This window comes from Scleropages formosus, chromosome 7, assembly GCF_900964775.1.
Source record: "Scleropages formosus chromosome 7, fSclFor1.1, whole genome shotgun sequence".
Taxonomy (NCBI): domain Eukaryota; kingdom Metazoa; phylum Chordata; class Actinopteri; order Osteoglossiformes; family Osteoglossidae; genus Scleropages; species Scleropages formosus.
In genome coordinates, this window is record NC_041812.1 from 8,439,411 (window position 1) to 8,453,632 (window position 14,222).

A 14,222-nucleotide genomic window follows, 5' to 3' on the forward strand; every position below is an offset into this window, starting at 1 on the left:
CTCTTACCTTTTATTGTTATATTTTCATTTGTTGTTTTAATGTGGAGTAGGGGGTGCGGTGGCGCAGTGGGTTGAACCACAGTCCTGCTCTCCGGTGGGTCTGGGGTTCGAGTCCCGCTTGGGGTGCCTTGCGACGGACTGGCGTCCCGTCCTGGGTGTGTCCCCTCCCCCTCCGGCCTTACGCCCTGTGTTGCCGGGTTAGGCTCCGGTTACCCGTGACCCCGTATGGGACGAGCGGTTCAGAAAAGTGTGTGTGTGTGTGTGTTTTAATGTGGCTCACAGATGTTTGTGAAATTAAGAAATGAAGTTCACAAGATCACTATCTGCAGTGCTCTGTCTTTTGCTCTGGAAAGCATGTGGACTCAGTGCTGGGTAACAGTACCAGTACTGTAGTAGGCCTGCCTGTGAGCAAGGTACTTATCCTCAATTGATATAGTAGAAATACCATGATTTAAAAATGAGTGAATCATTGTAATGAGTTTGACACTCTAACTGGAGAAGAGTCAGCTAAATATAGTTAATAATAGTCTTGAAACTATTTAAATTTTGCTATTTTGTTATGCAAGAAGCATAGTGCAGAGATGAAGTGAAGGTATTGAGATTATTTTGTCTCCATTTATGAACAATAAAAAAATAAAGTTTTTCAGGTAGTACGAAAAACCACTACAATTCACCATGTGGGTCAAGCTGCAATTTATGCTTTGGTCAAGTGTCCATCTAACATGTTGTTTGTCAAGTACTGAACACAAGTTATTAATATAATGGGGAACTTTTAAATAAAAATATTCTCTTTGTTCCACTAACTCAACGTTACCTGAGTGTTTACAGTGATTCACAGTGATTTCAAACCTGACACTAAGACCAGCGCGGCATGTGGCTTCTGAGACGCAATGTCAACTGATCACCGCTGGAGGGCGCTATGGAACCGGATTCCTCATAAACTTTACCATTGTTCAGTAATGATCTCCCGTCAGATATTTATTTGTTCAGGGGCAGCAACCCAAATTATACGAACTATATCCCCACATCAGACAAGTATAGTTTGTCCTGTGTTTTCCCTCAGAATGGTGGATTTATTTAGGTGGATTTTTTTGCTTTGCATTCTGCATACTGTACAAGTATTTTTTTTTTACATTTTTCAATTTTAATGTATTTCCAAGTTACTTACAAGTGTTACTGTGTTGGGTTTTTTTTTATCGTTACTCTACCTGAGGATTTCACCGAAACCGACTCATATATTAATCGAGGGGCATCTGCATCATTACTCTTTCATTGACTCTGACTTTGGATTTACAAACAAACTGAGTTACGAACAGACTTCTTGTCCCACTTTTGTTCGCAAGTTGAGGAGTCATTGTACTGGTAAAATTCTCCTTGAGTTTTTCAGTTACCTTGTCATTATATAGTTTAAGTAAAAGTCATGAGAGTATTTTAAGGAAGCCTAGAGCAGCGATACACTATATTGTACTCTATTACATTAAAACAGTTTTTATGCTGTTTTACTGTGTGAATGGTATAACAAGAGAGCAATTTTTCTTTGTGTATGCAATTCATCCTCAGTATTTAGGTCACATTATTTTCAAGGGGTATTTAGGTTACAGCTTACTGACGGAGCAAACGTTTGTTCCGTTTATTTTAAGATCATTCTTCGTTCACGTTTTACCTCCAGTGCATCAATAGCAATTTACAAGTGGCAAAATACAGAATCTCTCTGTGATGGAAATCTGAGAAGACAAACAGGGAAACTTGTACGGTTTCTTTACAAAGATCAGCCCCAGAGCTGCCCTTTCAAAGTCAGCATGGGGCAGCCATCCTCATCTCAGCACCACAGTGATACCCCAGACCAGTCTGCTCCCCCCGAGGGTCTCAACACTCAGTAGTGTTTGCAAAGAGAGTAAAGATATATGAGATCAAGGATCAGATCTCACATCAAACATTAGGTTCACATTAAAATATCAGGTCCATATCTTTATTACTGCTATTACTCATATCAATGCTCATACTGGCCCCTTTTTTATGTAGGTATTAGCAGGTCACTGGTCTTAAACAGAGATCGCTGTAGAGGGGAGACAGTAATGTTATTTTCATCATCAACAAATATATCTTTCCAAGAGTTGGTACCTGCAATGAGAACATGAGGATACGACGGTAAATACCATTTGCATTTATTTACTGAATGAGCATAAGGCATGAAAGCAATCCTTCTAAGGGCAAAATTCGGTGAAAAAAGAAATCTGTGAGAGCCGCTGCCTGATTAAATCACAAAGAACGCTAGGTTTCATAAGTGTGATGAAGCCTGATGTCCATGTAAGGGGAGAGGGCAGTGATAGTTAAATTGATGGAATTTGAATTAATCTGCTTCTGATCATTTTCAATCCAGGAACCAACATACTGAGGTAAAGTGAAATTGTGTTTTTTAACTAAATAGTCTTTATCAGCAGGTAAGGATACATGGTGGTGCGGTACAAAATTGTTCTTGACACAGACCCGGTTGTGCAGACTTAACTCGTTAATGAAATTGTTGAAAATCTTGCATTTGATTGTGCATCTCCATGGCAACCACTGTTATGGCTTTCTGGAGCCCTCTGTAAAGAGTCTGGTAAAACAATCCCCAGTCTCACACATACTTTTGATGACAGGATCTCACCGACTTCACAAACATCCAAGTTTAATGTTTTAATGTCTAAACAAAGACTGTGTATATAAGCTGTATTTTAACGTAAGCTCCACATGATAAATAACGTGAACGGGAGCGTGAATGAACAGCAGCTGCACTCATGCCTCTTTAAAGGTCAGCGTGTGAGCCGTGGTCGTCGGGAGAGGATGTGGTCTTCGGCACGCTTTAGCTGTAACACCTTGTGACGGGTGGCGCCTTTCATGAGTGCAGGAGCCGAATGATCCATGAATCACTAAAATTAAATCACTAAAAATGTCAGATAAGTGGACACTTAGTACTTTTTATCAGTTGTCAGCTCTGCACATGGGATGCTGACGTGTTGCTGTTGACCTGCTGTTTGGGAATCTGGGAGAATGAGAGGGGGGGACAACAAAAGGCATCAGAGACTTTGTGTCATGATTCTGATATTCCGTATGAATGTATTGATTGCATAAAAAAGATTTGGGCTTGGGGGACTGGCGAGACTGCTGTCCTTTGGGTTGGTGTGGGAATAAAATTCAGCCGTAAGATCCATTATTCCAGATGTTTATATCACGGTTTTGTAGTTGCACAAGGAAAAAACCCAGTCCTACACGTGGAAAGGTAGAAGAGGGCTCTCAGATTTGTTGGACATTTTCCCCAGGGCCCTATCAGAAACAGCATAGCTTTGATGAATATCACTTGATGGTCCCACACCTGATTTTGCTCAGCAATCACACACACGTCTCTCATTCACCGTCTTTGTGCGGGTTTCTTCAATCCAGGTTCTTTGCATTGTCTGAAGACATGATGCTCAGATGGATTTTGGGGTATTTGTGTCATCTAGGGAAAGGCGGGGCGGGGGGGTGCAGTGGGTTTGGCTGGGTTGGACCGGTCCTGCTCTCTGGTGGGTCCGGGGTTCGAGTCCTGCTTGGGGTGCCTTGCGACGGACTGGCATCCCATCCTGGGTGTGTCTCCCTCCAGCCTTGTGCCCTGTGTTGCTGGGTTAGGCTCCGATTTGCTGCGTTCCCGCTTGGCACAAGTGGTTTCAGCTATTGCGCGCGTGTGTGTGTGTGTGTGGAGAGGTGAAGACAAGGAGTTCTTGTCATTGAACCCAAGTGTGGGTGTGTTTATTGCAGACACAACCAAAGGGGCAGCCAAAACCATTGTTGGGGACAGGCGTGGGTCAGGCGATTCACAGACGTGATTTAGTAGGACAAGACAGGAGACGTGGTCAAGAAGCACAGCAAAGTCAGTAGTGAGGAGTCAAGAACAATGGAGGGGACTGGAGGAGAACACTGGTCATGGAGACGCACTAGAGATGTGGTTGCTCAGTCCGAGGTTCCGCAAGCAGGTGTGTCGGCACGGCTCCTTTATATCCATCCTTTTTAATCGGTGATGGGTGCGGGGGGTCGTGTGCGAGGTCGTGGGTGTGACAGTTTGCTTGTTCCTTGCTGCAAGGACTACCTTGTGCTTGCGTAATTCTCCGAGTGCTGCAGGTCCATTGTGTGCGTGTGTATGTGTGCGTGCAATACTAAATACGCAGCAGGTCCATGGCGATGTAGGATGCTCGGACAAAAAAATTCAACCTCGTCATCCAGTAGGTGCTTGCTGATGGTGATCATGCTGATCACGGTGAAAGGAAAAGCACTTTTTAGCAAGCAGGGTTCAGGCACTAAGACCTCTGTCACATGAACTCAGGCTCCTTCTCACAGCGTAACATCTCAAAACACACAGACACTAACACCTTTGCTTGAGTGACACTGTTATTTCTTGACCCGCACACCTGTAATGTGTACATTGTTTCCTCGCATCAGTTAAACCTAAGAACAACTTACAGGTCTTCAGCCACCTGCTGTAGGTGTGAAACATCAGCTCGAGTGAAAGGGATGCAGGCGCTCACACTTGTCTCCATTTCCATGCGGGCTCATATTGTCAAGTTAGAGATTTATACTGGTATGTTCTTACAACATAATCATTTATACACAGTCAGATATGAAAGTGCAGTCTAAGCAGCTTCTGGGACATTTAATCATTTTGCTGACACTTTCCTTCAAATCGGCTCATAAAGTTAAGCTACTTGCACTGATTTACTTGTTTTTACAGTTGCATGTAATTTATAGTGAGCAATTTATGGCAAGTACTGTAATCAAGAGCAGGAGGTTGGATTCAAACCTGACCCATTCAAGTGGAAAATGGCAAATCTAACCACTACGCCACCTGCTGCCCACCTGCTGAGAAGAGAATGAAGGTGGTTTTTACAGATCACCAATTTTTACATTGACAGCCTCTTAATATAAACAGAAAACCTGCAGTAGATGTGTGCAGGAAGCGATGCAATTCTGGACTTCTCTAGCCTTTTAAAAAGAGTGTGTTCATGAAGTTGGTGGCAGTCAGCTATCTTGCATGCAGCTAATATTTACTTATTGTTTATAACTCCTGCTCCTGCTGGGACTATTACTAACAGCACTTGGACATTTGTTCTCACCAAAGCAATTTATTTATACTTCCTTAGATTGCCAGTGAAGACGTGGGCGGAGTGGACTGGGCGGCAGTAGAAAGCGCTTCATTTCTTTTTGTATCATGCTCCTTTTTGAAATTAAAGTAATGCAAAATGATGTGCGAGTCGTTGGGGAGCTGGAAAAGATGACGTTTGGTCGACCCAAAAATCACGTCCAATTTCCCTGTGTCGCTGAACACTGGAAACAATGACATTTAGTTAAATACAAACATGGAAAAGATTCTGGTTCCCACTGAGGGGGCACAAATGAGGCTGCTGTGGTGGCAACACATAGAGATATGTGCTGTGTGAAAAAGTGTCAGTGAGGTGTTTAGAAGAACATCACTCACTGAGTGTGCAATAAAAACTTGATCACCATGGAGACATATTAATTTTCCCCGATAAAACATCCCATTAGTCTGTACATTTAAATGTATCCCCAACCAGGTGTGTAGATTGCAGGTGTTAGGGTTAGATGTTGGGTGAATGTGAAACTTCCCTGAGCTCCTGGCTGCCAAGTGTTAGTGTGGATTTGTACACAGATCTATGTATGGCAGGTGTTCGTCCGTCAACATGCTCTTCTTCAGGTGTGTAGATAGAGAGATCCAGCAGCACCTACAGCAGTGTATTTGTTGAGAGGGTGACCTGCCCCCGAAATCGCCAGCTAAGGACCAAAGAAGAAAGAAGAAGAAGAAGAAAATAGAGAGATACGCGAATGCATCACTGTGTCTCTACCTGGATTCAGAGCATTAATGTAGACATCCAAATTCATCTGGTGGCCAAAAGTCAGAGTCAGACATGATTTTACCATGTTCTTATCCTAGGGTTACCTAAAATATGCTAGGTATGCTGCTAGTAGGGCTTTCCATAGCATGTGCAGTGGCAGATGCCTGCTGCCCCAAAGCTGGCAGTCCTTCCTGGGATTTTCCTCATTTTACCTGCAGAAGCCCCAAAGATCCCTCTTTCACCCTGTTCTGCATTCAGATTCTGGGTTACTCCCAGTGGGGCTTTGTAAGGTAGTGAGTCTCTTTTGCATTCCGTTTTGAGTGGCCAATAATTGGCTCAATGCGAGTCCAACACTAGAGATCTGTCAGCTGCCCCTCATTAAAGCCAGAGCTCCTCTTCTTATTGTCATCTCGATACTGAACTACATCACCCTGCGTACCGTTTCCAGTGGAAACCTCTTCATGAAGAAACCACGTGTCAACTCGGGAGTGACAAAGAACACCAGTATGGAGGGGATTTGATCGCATCAAGACAAGTGGAAATGTTATCAAGAATCTCACAGACTAGTATGGCTGTTTCTATACCTGTATTATTGCTTTAAAACATCTCTGACTCTCTCACACACTCACACTCACACACACACACACACACACACTGCAGGGTCACAGCAAACCAGAGCCTAACCCAGCAATGCAGAGTGCAGAGGGGGAGGGGACAGATTCTGGATGGGACATCAGTCCGGTGTGAGGGACCTCAAGCAGGACTCGAACCCCAGACCCACCAGAGAGCAGAAACTGACCAAAAACCCACTGTGCCACCACACCCCCCTGCTTTAAAACATGGATATTGAAAATATTAATTTCAAATATTCTGTCTTAAGCATGGAAAAGGAAGAACTTATTTCAGTTATGTATGTTTAAAAGTATGTTGAACATGCATCTGTTATGTGATAGTTATACTATAAGGAAAAACAGATTTAATCTTAGTGGAAATAAAATCTCAGGGATATTGATAAATTGTCAGATGGTGCTAGTTTATCAGGGATACAGGATGCATATCTGCCTCTACTTCTCACCTCTTCACTGATTTTGCGTTACAGATATATTTGTGACAAATATGACTCTATACCAAGGAAAATAAATATTAGCTATTAGCAGCGGGTTTGGCCTCTGCCTGCTCTCTGTGGGGTCTGCGGTTCAAGTCCCATTTGAGGTGCCTTGTGATAGACTGGTGTCCCCCCCACACCCTGTGTTGCCAGTCTCGGCTCTGGTTCCCCTTGGGACAAGCAGCATTGGTCAATGTGTGGGTGTATTGTAATGCTGTTTTGTTCCCATAGTAAGAGTTTAAAAGCTCAGTAGACTTTGGTCAACACTGACTCAGTCCAAGGTGGGCCGGGTTAATTCCCTCACGGGTCAAACTGGAGGTCTCTCCACTAAAGTCAACTCCTATTGAATCTCAGTTCTTTCTTTATCAGCTTCTGCCTCAAAGTGCAGTGTTACCTTGGTTACCATGTTTACTCCACTGTGCCATTCAGCAACCTTGCTCCTCTCCACAGTAGCAGACCAGCGGTTTCATGTCCAGTTTTTCAGTACAGGTCCAGGGAATCACCCAAGGGTTTCAAAGACTGACCTGCGAGATCTCTCACTTGATGACATTTCCTTCTCATTGACTGTTGACATTTTTGTGCCACATGGTTTGGAACAAGGGGTCACCAGTGCCTTCTGCAGCTGCCAGGCTTCACAGCAGCTTTTCACAAGTGGAGAAAGAAACACGGTGAACCATGGATGACTTCAGCTGCCCCTAGACCTAGCAATCCTGCCATTGACCTGCAAGAGCTTTTGAGTCCAGTCAGCAAGGCACTTGGCCCTGGCTGTGCATGGTGTTGTAGCCCATGGACTGGCACCGCTAATAAGTTTACCTCCAGAATTCACACCAAAGGCGGCACTGGATGTGTGGTTACAGGAAGCTTTAATTAGCGCTCATTGTAGCAGCTCATTTGGCCCATTAGCACATGATCATAATGTGATTATGAGAGTTGTGCTGATGCAGGTCATTTGCACTCTGTGGTTCCTCTGTCCACTTCAGTTGTTTGAAGAGAAATTTCTCTACATCATTGCTATTCCATGATTGTGCACAGAGGTAGGAGGCATGAGAAATCATGTTTTACATGTTTCGTACTAACCAGAATCTCTTACAGAATGAGCACAGTTGCTCACATAACAGCACTGCCATATACTCAAAAAGGTAAAAAATTGACTGTAAAAGTTCTTTCAAAAGGACCATAACACTGAGAAGAAAAATGCTCATCACATACCTCTATGTGGGAAACTGTTCTTTTTATTACAGTGCTAGTAAAAGCACTCAAGGTGATGAGTATGGAGCTGGATGAGGAAGGAAAGTGTTGACAGGAGTGGCAGCGAGAAGGTGTTGGTGAGACTTCCAGTGGGCTCCACTGAGCTTCACTTCTCCTGTTGACAGCCTCTAATCTAACCTGACTAAACAAACTGTTTCCTCTAACTGCACAGAGAGATCCTGAAACAAGGAACGGCTTCTTCCAGAGTCTTGTACCACCATCTGGACCACACTATCGCCATAGCCACATTCACACTTCACAGCATTTGCTGTGGTCGCCTGAAGGTTTCCTCCACCATTTATGAATTGTTCTGTCTTGGTATGTTAATGCCAATAATACCGTATGCATTTCTGACAGTAGATCTAGTGACAATAAGCGAAGGTACCCAAAACATTCTCCTTTGGGTCGTGAGAAGCTCCCACCGTTGCAGTGATGGTTGCTGTATGAAATTAATCACCAATAGAAATGTGGCAAAATGTCTTCTAAGTCTTTTTTTTTTCACCATTCATGAAAAACCATTGCCAAAGTGTACTGACCATCCCTACCCTGTACTGTCTCCAGTATCTACTCACCATCCTCAAAACTCTACTGATCATCTCCAATATCTACTGACAATCCACAACATCTACCTACCATCCCCAACCTTTACTGACAATCTTCATCCCCTGCTTATAATTCACCACATGTACTGACCATCCCTGACCTGTCCTGACCATCCACATATTCTACTGACTATTCCCCTCCTGCAAACTGAGGGCAAACTGGCAGAAACGAGATAGACTGTCACAAAAGAAACTAAAAATCTATTTTAATCCCAGTCAAAGAATGACCCTCACGTACAATTTTTACTTCAAATGAAGGGTTAGATCATTAATAAAGGCCCTTTGTCTCAGGTAGAAATCCATTCCATTCAGCAGAGGACTGACCCATAATTACTTGGGAGAAAAACATGTACAAGAGTCTGGCTGAGTTACATTTTATAGCATTTATTCTGACTCCTTCACAGAATCAACTGTACTAGTGCTACAACTCATCTAAGGAACATAACCAAAGCTTTAAATTGTACGACAGAATTTATGACATTTCAGTCGTGCAGAACAGATCTGGCAGCCCACCTGTTTCAGACTTACCTGTTATTCTAAGAACTAATTGGACAGTGAAGAGGACATTGATAGTTACTGGAATAAGACTGATGGAAGATGTGAGTCCTGGGTCTATTTCTGGGAACAGGGTCTGCACATGATGGCCAAGTCAGAGCAGGCAAAGTGACGTAGTGAGGGGAAGCTCACAAAATGGCCAAGGACACAGGACCGTAATGCCCAACAGAATTAGAAAAATAACATATCAGGGTTGTTCTGCATTCAGACTGTTCAGTGCTTATTCTTAAATACATGCACATTCCTGCTAACTGTGTTTTTCCAGCAAATGCATCAATAAAACAAAGCTTTGATACATAACAATGAGATGTGTGGATGGGCAAGAAATTGGTTGCCAAGTGGGATCTGCTCATTATATCCCAGTCCATTAGCACAGGGTCTGCTAAGTGTCCATAGCCAATAATGGTCAATGAGGGTTAATTAATGTGGACACCTTGGCCTCAGTGACACATTAAGATTAGAACTGGAAGACAATAAAAATCTGAGGCTTTGTCAGACTTCCTAACACTACATAGAATCCATTCGAAGTCGCTTCGGAGAAAAGCGTCTACTAAATAAATAAATGTAAAGATGGGATTCAAACCTGCAACCTTTGGGTCACAAGGTAGTACCTCTAACAACTATACTACCAACTCCTTCTGCAGGAAGTCAACCTATGACTTAGAATTTGCTTTTGCATGACCCAGTGAGAGGCACATCCACTGGCAGGAACCACTGCGTAAAATGCACCCAGTGAGAGATCAGGTTCTGTCAGTAACCTACAGGGGTTGTGTGTGGTCCACTTGGAGAAGAGCAAGTCTTCACAGTGGAGATGTGTCACATATGACAGCTAGCAGATGCTGTCCTGCTCTCCCGCTGTCCCTAATTACCAGCCTTTGCTAGCAGGGGGTTGGTGTCTGTATACTCCAGCGTTGGTCATATCCCTGGCCTTAGAGGACATTTAAAAGAAGAGTTTGTATCTATCGTACCCACGTACCCTCAGACAGGCTCCTTTGCTTGTCCTGAGTATCAGATGGGTCCTACATAGGTGTTTGACTCTGAATTAATCTGATGAATGTAATACAGAAATCTCAAGAAGCCGCATTCAGTTATGCAGTGCTGCTTTTCTTGCGACCGTTGAATGCCTCCTATCTGGTTCAGGTCTTTAGTGGAGTTATTGACATGACTCCAAGGCAGTGTCACAGTGACTCAGAAGTGAAACGTATCAGGACATTAAAACACAAGAAGGGTTTCACAAGGGTATGATGCCTGTCTCCTGCTCTGTGTTTGTGATCCTCTGCACCAGAGGGGGTGTGAGTCATCGTGCTACAGCAAAACAACTGGGAGCCTTTGGGATTCCTGAAGACCTCAAGTTGAATTCCCCTTCACAGAGGGAACAACCAGCATCCTCACAAACCTCAGAGTGGCACCTCCTGGAATTTCTGACAGGGAACCAGGATGGGTGTCAGCTACAGCCTGCATCTCCAAAGTACGGTTAATAAATGCTCTGGTCTTGCGCCACCGTTCAGAACAAGCTGTCAAATATGAGGAGACCAAACATCATCCTGGGGTGAGAGCAAGTGTTCAGGACAGAAATAAGAGGTGTTCACAGCTATGGAAGCAGCCCATTCCTTAATCTCGAAGGTCTTTCCCTGGGAACGCAGGCAACCTCTTTGGAAAAACTCACAATGAAAATATTATATTTCAATGGGATGGACTGTCCGAACATCACCAAATTCAACACCGGTGATTCTGAAGATGGTGCACAAAAGGTGGAGTCCCTTGGATGTCATTTCACTGTTTCACAGTTCTTTGCTCTTCTACCATAACTATAGAGTTTTACGTGTTTAGATGGATGGCAACAATAACACAGCTGAAGCGTTAACGACAAATGCAGCTTTTAATAACTTTATGATTCACCTCATTATATTTCAAAAGATGTGAGGTGAGAGTGCAGCGGAGGTGCTTTAGGAAACAGCTCAGCTCACTAATCACAGTCAATTAATTGCGTCTCATTACAGAGTTCGGAACCCAAAGAGGTCGCGACCTGTGCAGCCCGAGGCCTCACATTAAAGGCAAATCTTATTGGTCAATGGTTTCCTTAAATGATAACAGGAAGTGACTGTCTGTTATAATCATGGCCTCATTATCATCACCATGCAGTTTTAAAGACAAACTGCTTCACTTAGTCTATGATGAAATACAAACAACGATGCAAATATATTTTTACCCTGAGTCGATGTGCGAGGAGTGTGAAGGTGCCTAGTGTGCGACCACTGTAAATCAGTATTTAGTGAAAAATAATACATGATCAAAATGCAGCAGTGAACACAGGTTTTGAATATTTTGATGTGGAAATAATTGTCTCCGATGCAGTTTTTCGTTTCTCTTGGAACACAAAAAAACACAGCAAAGCATATTTATTTATTGCATTATGTAAATCGGCCTGTGTATTTTAATCACTGAATCAGAAATAAAAGCATAGTGTGAAATAACGTCCAATTTTAATGACTAATTAACTTCAATAATCAAAATAGCTGTACAAATAAGGTGCAAGCATGCCAGAAACATTTGAATTAGACAGCACATGGCAAAATTACTATTCATGAGGAAAATGTTTTAATTAAATTGCAAGAATTAAAATCTATTGCTACAAATGTCCTGCTGTGCGCTACATCTGGACTAATGTCCAGTGCTGTAGTAATCTACCATTTCTTTTAAACTGTAACTTAACATATACTCACAAGTGCAGTTTACCTGTGCAAATAAATGGGTAGAATTAATTTAATTTTGATCTATCTCTTAGCAGGTGTGTTCATGCATATCCACTTACAGGATTTGGCCCATTTTGAAAGCAATGTATTTTCCGGAGCAATTCAGGGTAAACACCTTGACCAAGGGAGCTGCAGTAGTTGCAGGGAATAAGGCTTAAACAGCAAACTACGAGAAAAAGTTCCATATCCCCAACTGCTACACAACTCATTACAGCGCAGAGCTCAGAGTCGGCAGCAGTTCAGCTCCTCTTCATTGTACTACAGCACACTGATTATTCATAATGTACACAATACAAAAATGTCATATTTACTGTATACAACCATCTACATATACAGTATTTTCTGAAATGTTCTTGGTTCTGTAGCTTTTTTTTCTTTTCTGAAACCTCCTGCCAATGCTATTTGTGCTTATGATTCCTTAAGAAATGCCCCCAGCTGTTTGAACCTATGCAAATAACAACTGATCCATCATTTTCACTTCCCTTCCTCAGTTGTGGTATCATCACTGGAGTGTGGGATTTTATGAACAGAAAAACCTCAATAGCTAAGATTATGTGGATCAGCTCACCATCAGTATGATGCGACCAAGTGATATAACTGTGGTACAACCCTGGGTGGAGCCCGCTAGTAGAATAGTGGTTAGAGCTACTGCCTTTGGACCTAAAGGTTGAAGGTTTGAGTTGAATCCAATTTCTGGATGTATTATCTTCAAACAAGATACCCTAAATTTTCTAGCTGCAAAAACTGGTAAATGTTTAACATTGTGCAAACTTGTAATTTGCTTTGGAGAAAAGTGTCAGCTAAATGAATAAACATAGGTGGATTGGAATTTACTTGAGGATGGGAAGAACAAATCTGCAGACAGAGACACATGGCTTGTCCAACCAGTAGTCATTATCGTGACTGTCACTTTTCTGTAGGTCACCACTACGCAGCTGTACTCCCTCTAATGGGCCCAGAGCCTTTTTTATCTTGAGTTGGTGCCCAGCAGTAATTAAGCCATTTCATCACATCTGTTGTCATAAATTCAAAATAAGAATTAGCAGGTGTTCTCCAACCATCTTTAATATTTATCATGGACCAGATAGCCAATAAACAGGATTGGTTGCAGGAAGGTGGGTGCCAAGATTCAGACAAAGTGCTGGATAGGTGCCACAGCATCTGCAAAGTCTGCAGCCCAGGCTTCTGTGTTTAGAAAAGCACTGAAGTTCAGTGGAGAAGACGGGCCACCCCGCTCTCCTGGGTAGCCAGCCGGCGTGGGAGGAGACACTGCTAACCTTTTCCCAAGGCTGAACGGTTAAAACTTCACAGCTGAAAAACAAAAGGTAACTTCAAAAGAAAATACCGTTTTTGTCTTTTTCCAAAATATTTCTTTGTGTTGGAAAAAAAATTTAAATAATATAAGCAGTGATTGACTTAAACTGATTGAGTCTGATGACTGAAAACATATAAGATGAACAAGTCGGAGTTACTCCATCTATTCCATTACAACCTCCATGATGTTAAAATCTTGAAAACATGACTTCACCTCTTTACAGCTGCACTAAAACTGCAGTGAGCAGAAATATTATTGCAATACTGAATGTGAACTTTAATCTTTGAGGGGATGAGACACAGCCTTCGAGCATCATCAGTGATCATCATTGTGATCGCAGAGACTTGTCCTGCTTTAGAGCTGAAATGTCTCACTGTGCCGCCAAGACCCCCAAGACAAGATCACATTGTGGCCTCTTGCACGGCAACCAGTGTCAACAAACTCCAAAGAAAAAAGATGACCTCCCTTTGTAATTCAAAATTATCCTCAAAGATGAAAATTATATATATTCTGTATATGTATATACATATAATCTAACAGAAAAAAACCCACGTTGACTAAATGAGAATACAATGGTGCTAAACCGGTCGATATTCAGAAGTGAAACAAAACGTATATAATTAAGTGAAAATTAATAGCGGCCTTCGCTTTGGTATCTTAGGAGCTCGAGCTGTCAGCTTTAATTGGACACTATATGCTCGCGGTCACATATGTGTCTCTCCATAATATAATTGGTTTGCTTAAGTGAGGGAGAGCGCGCAGACCAATTATTCTGTGACTCAT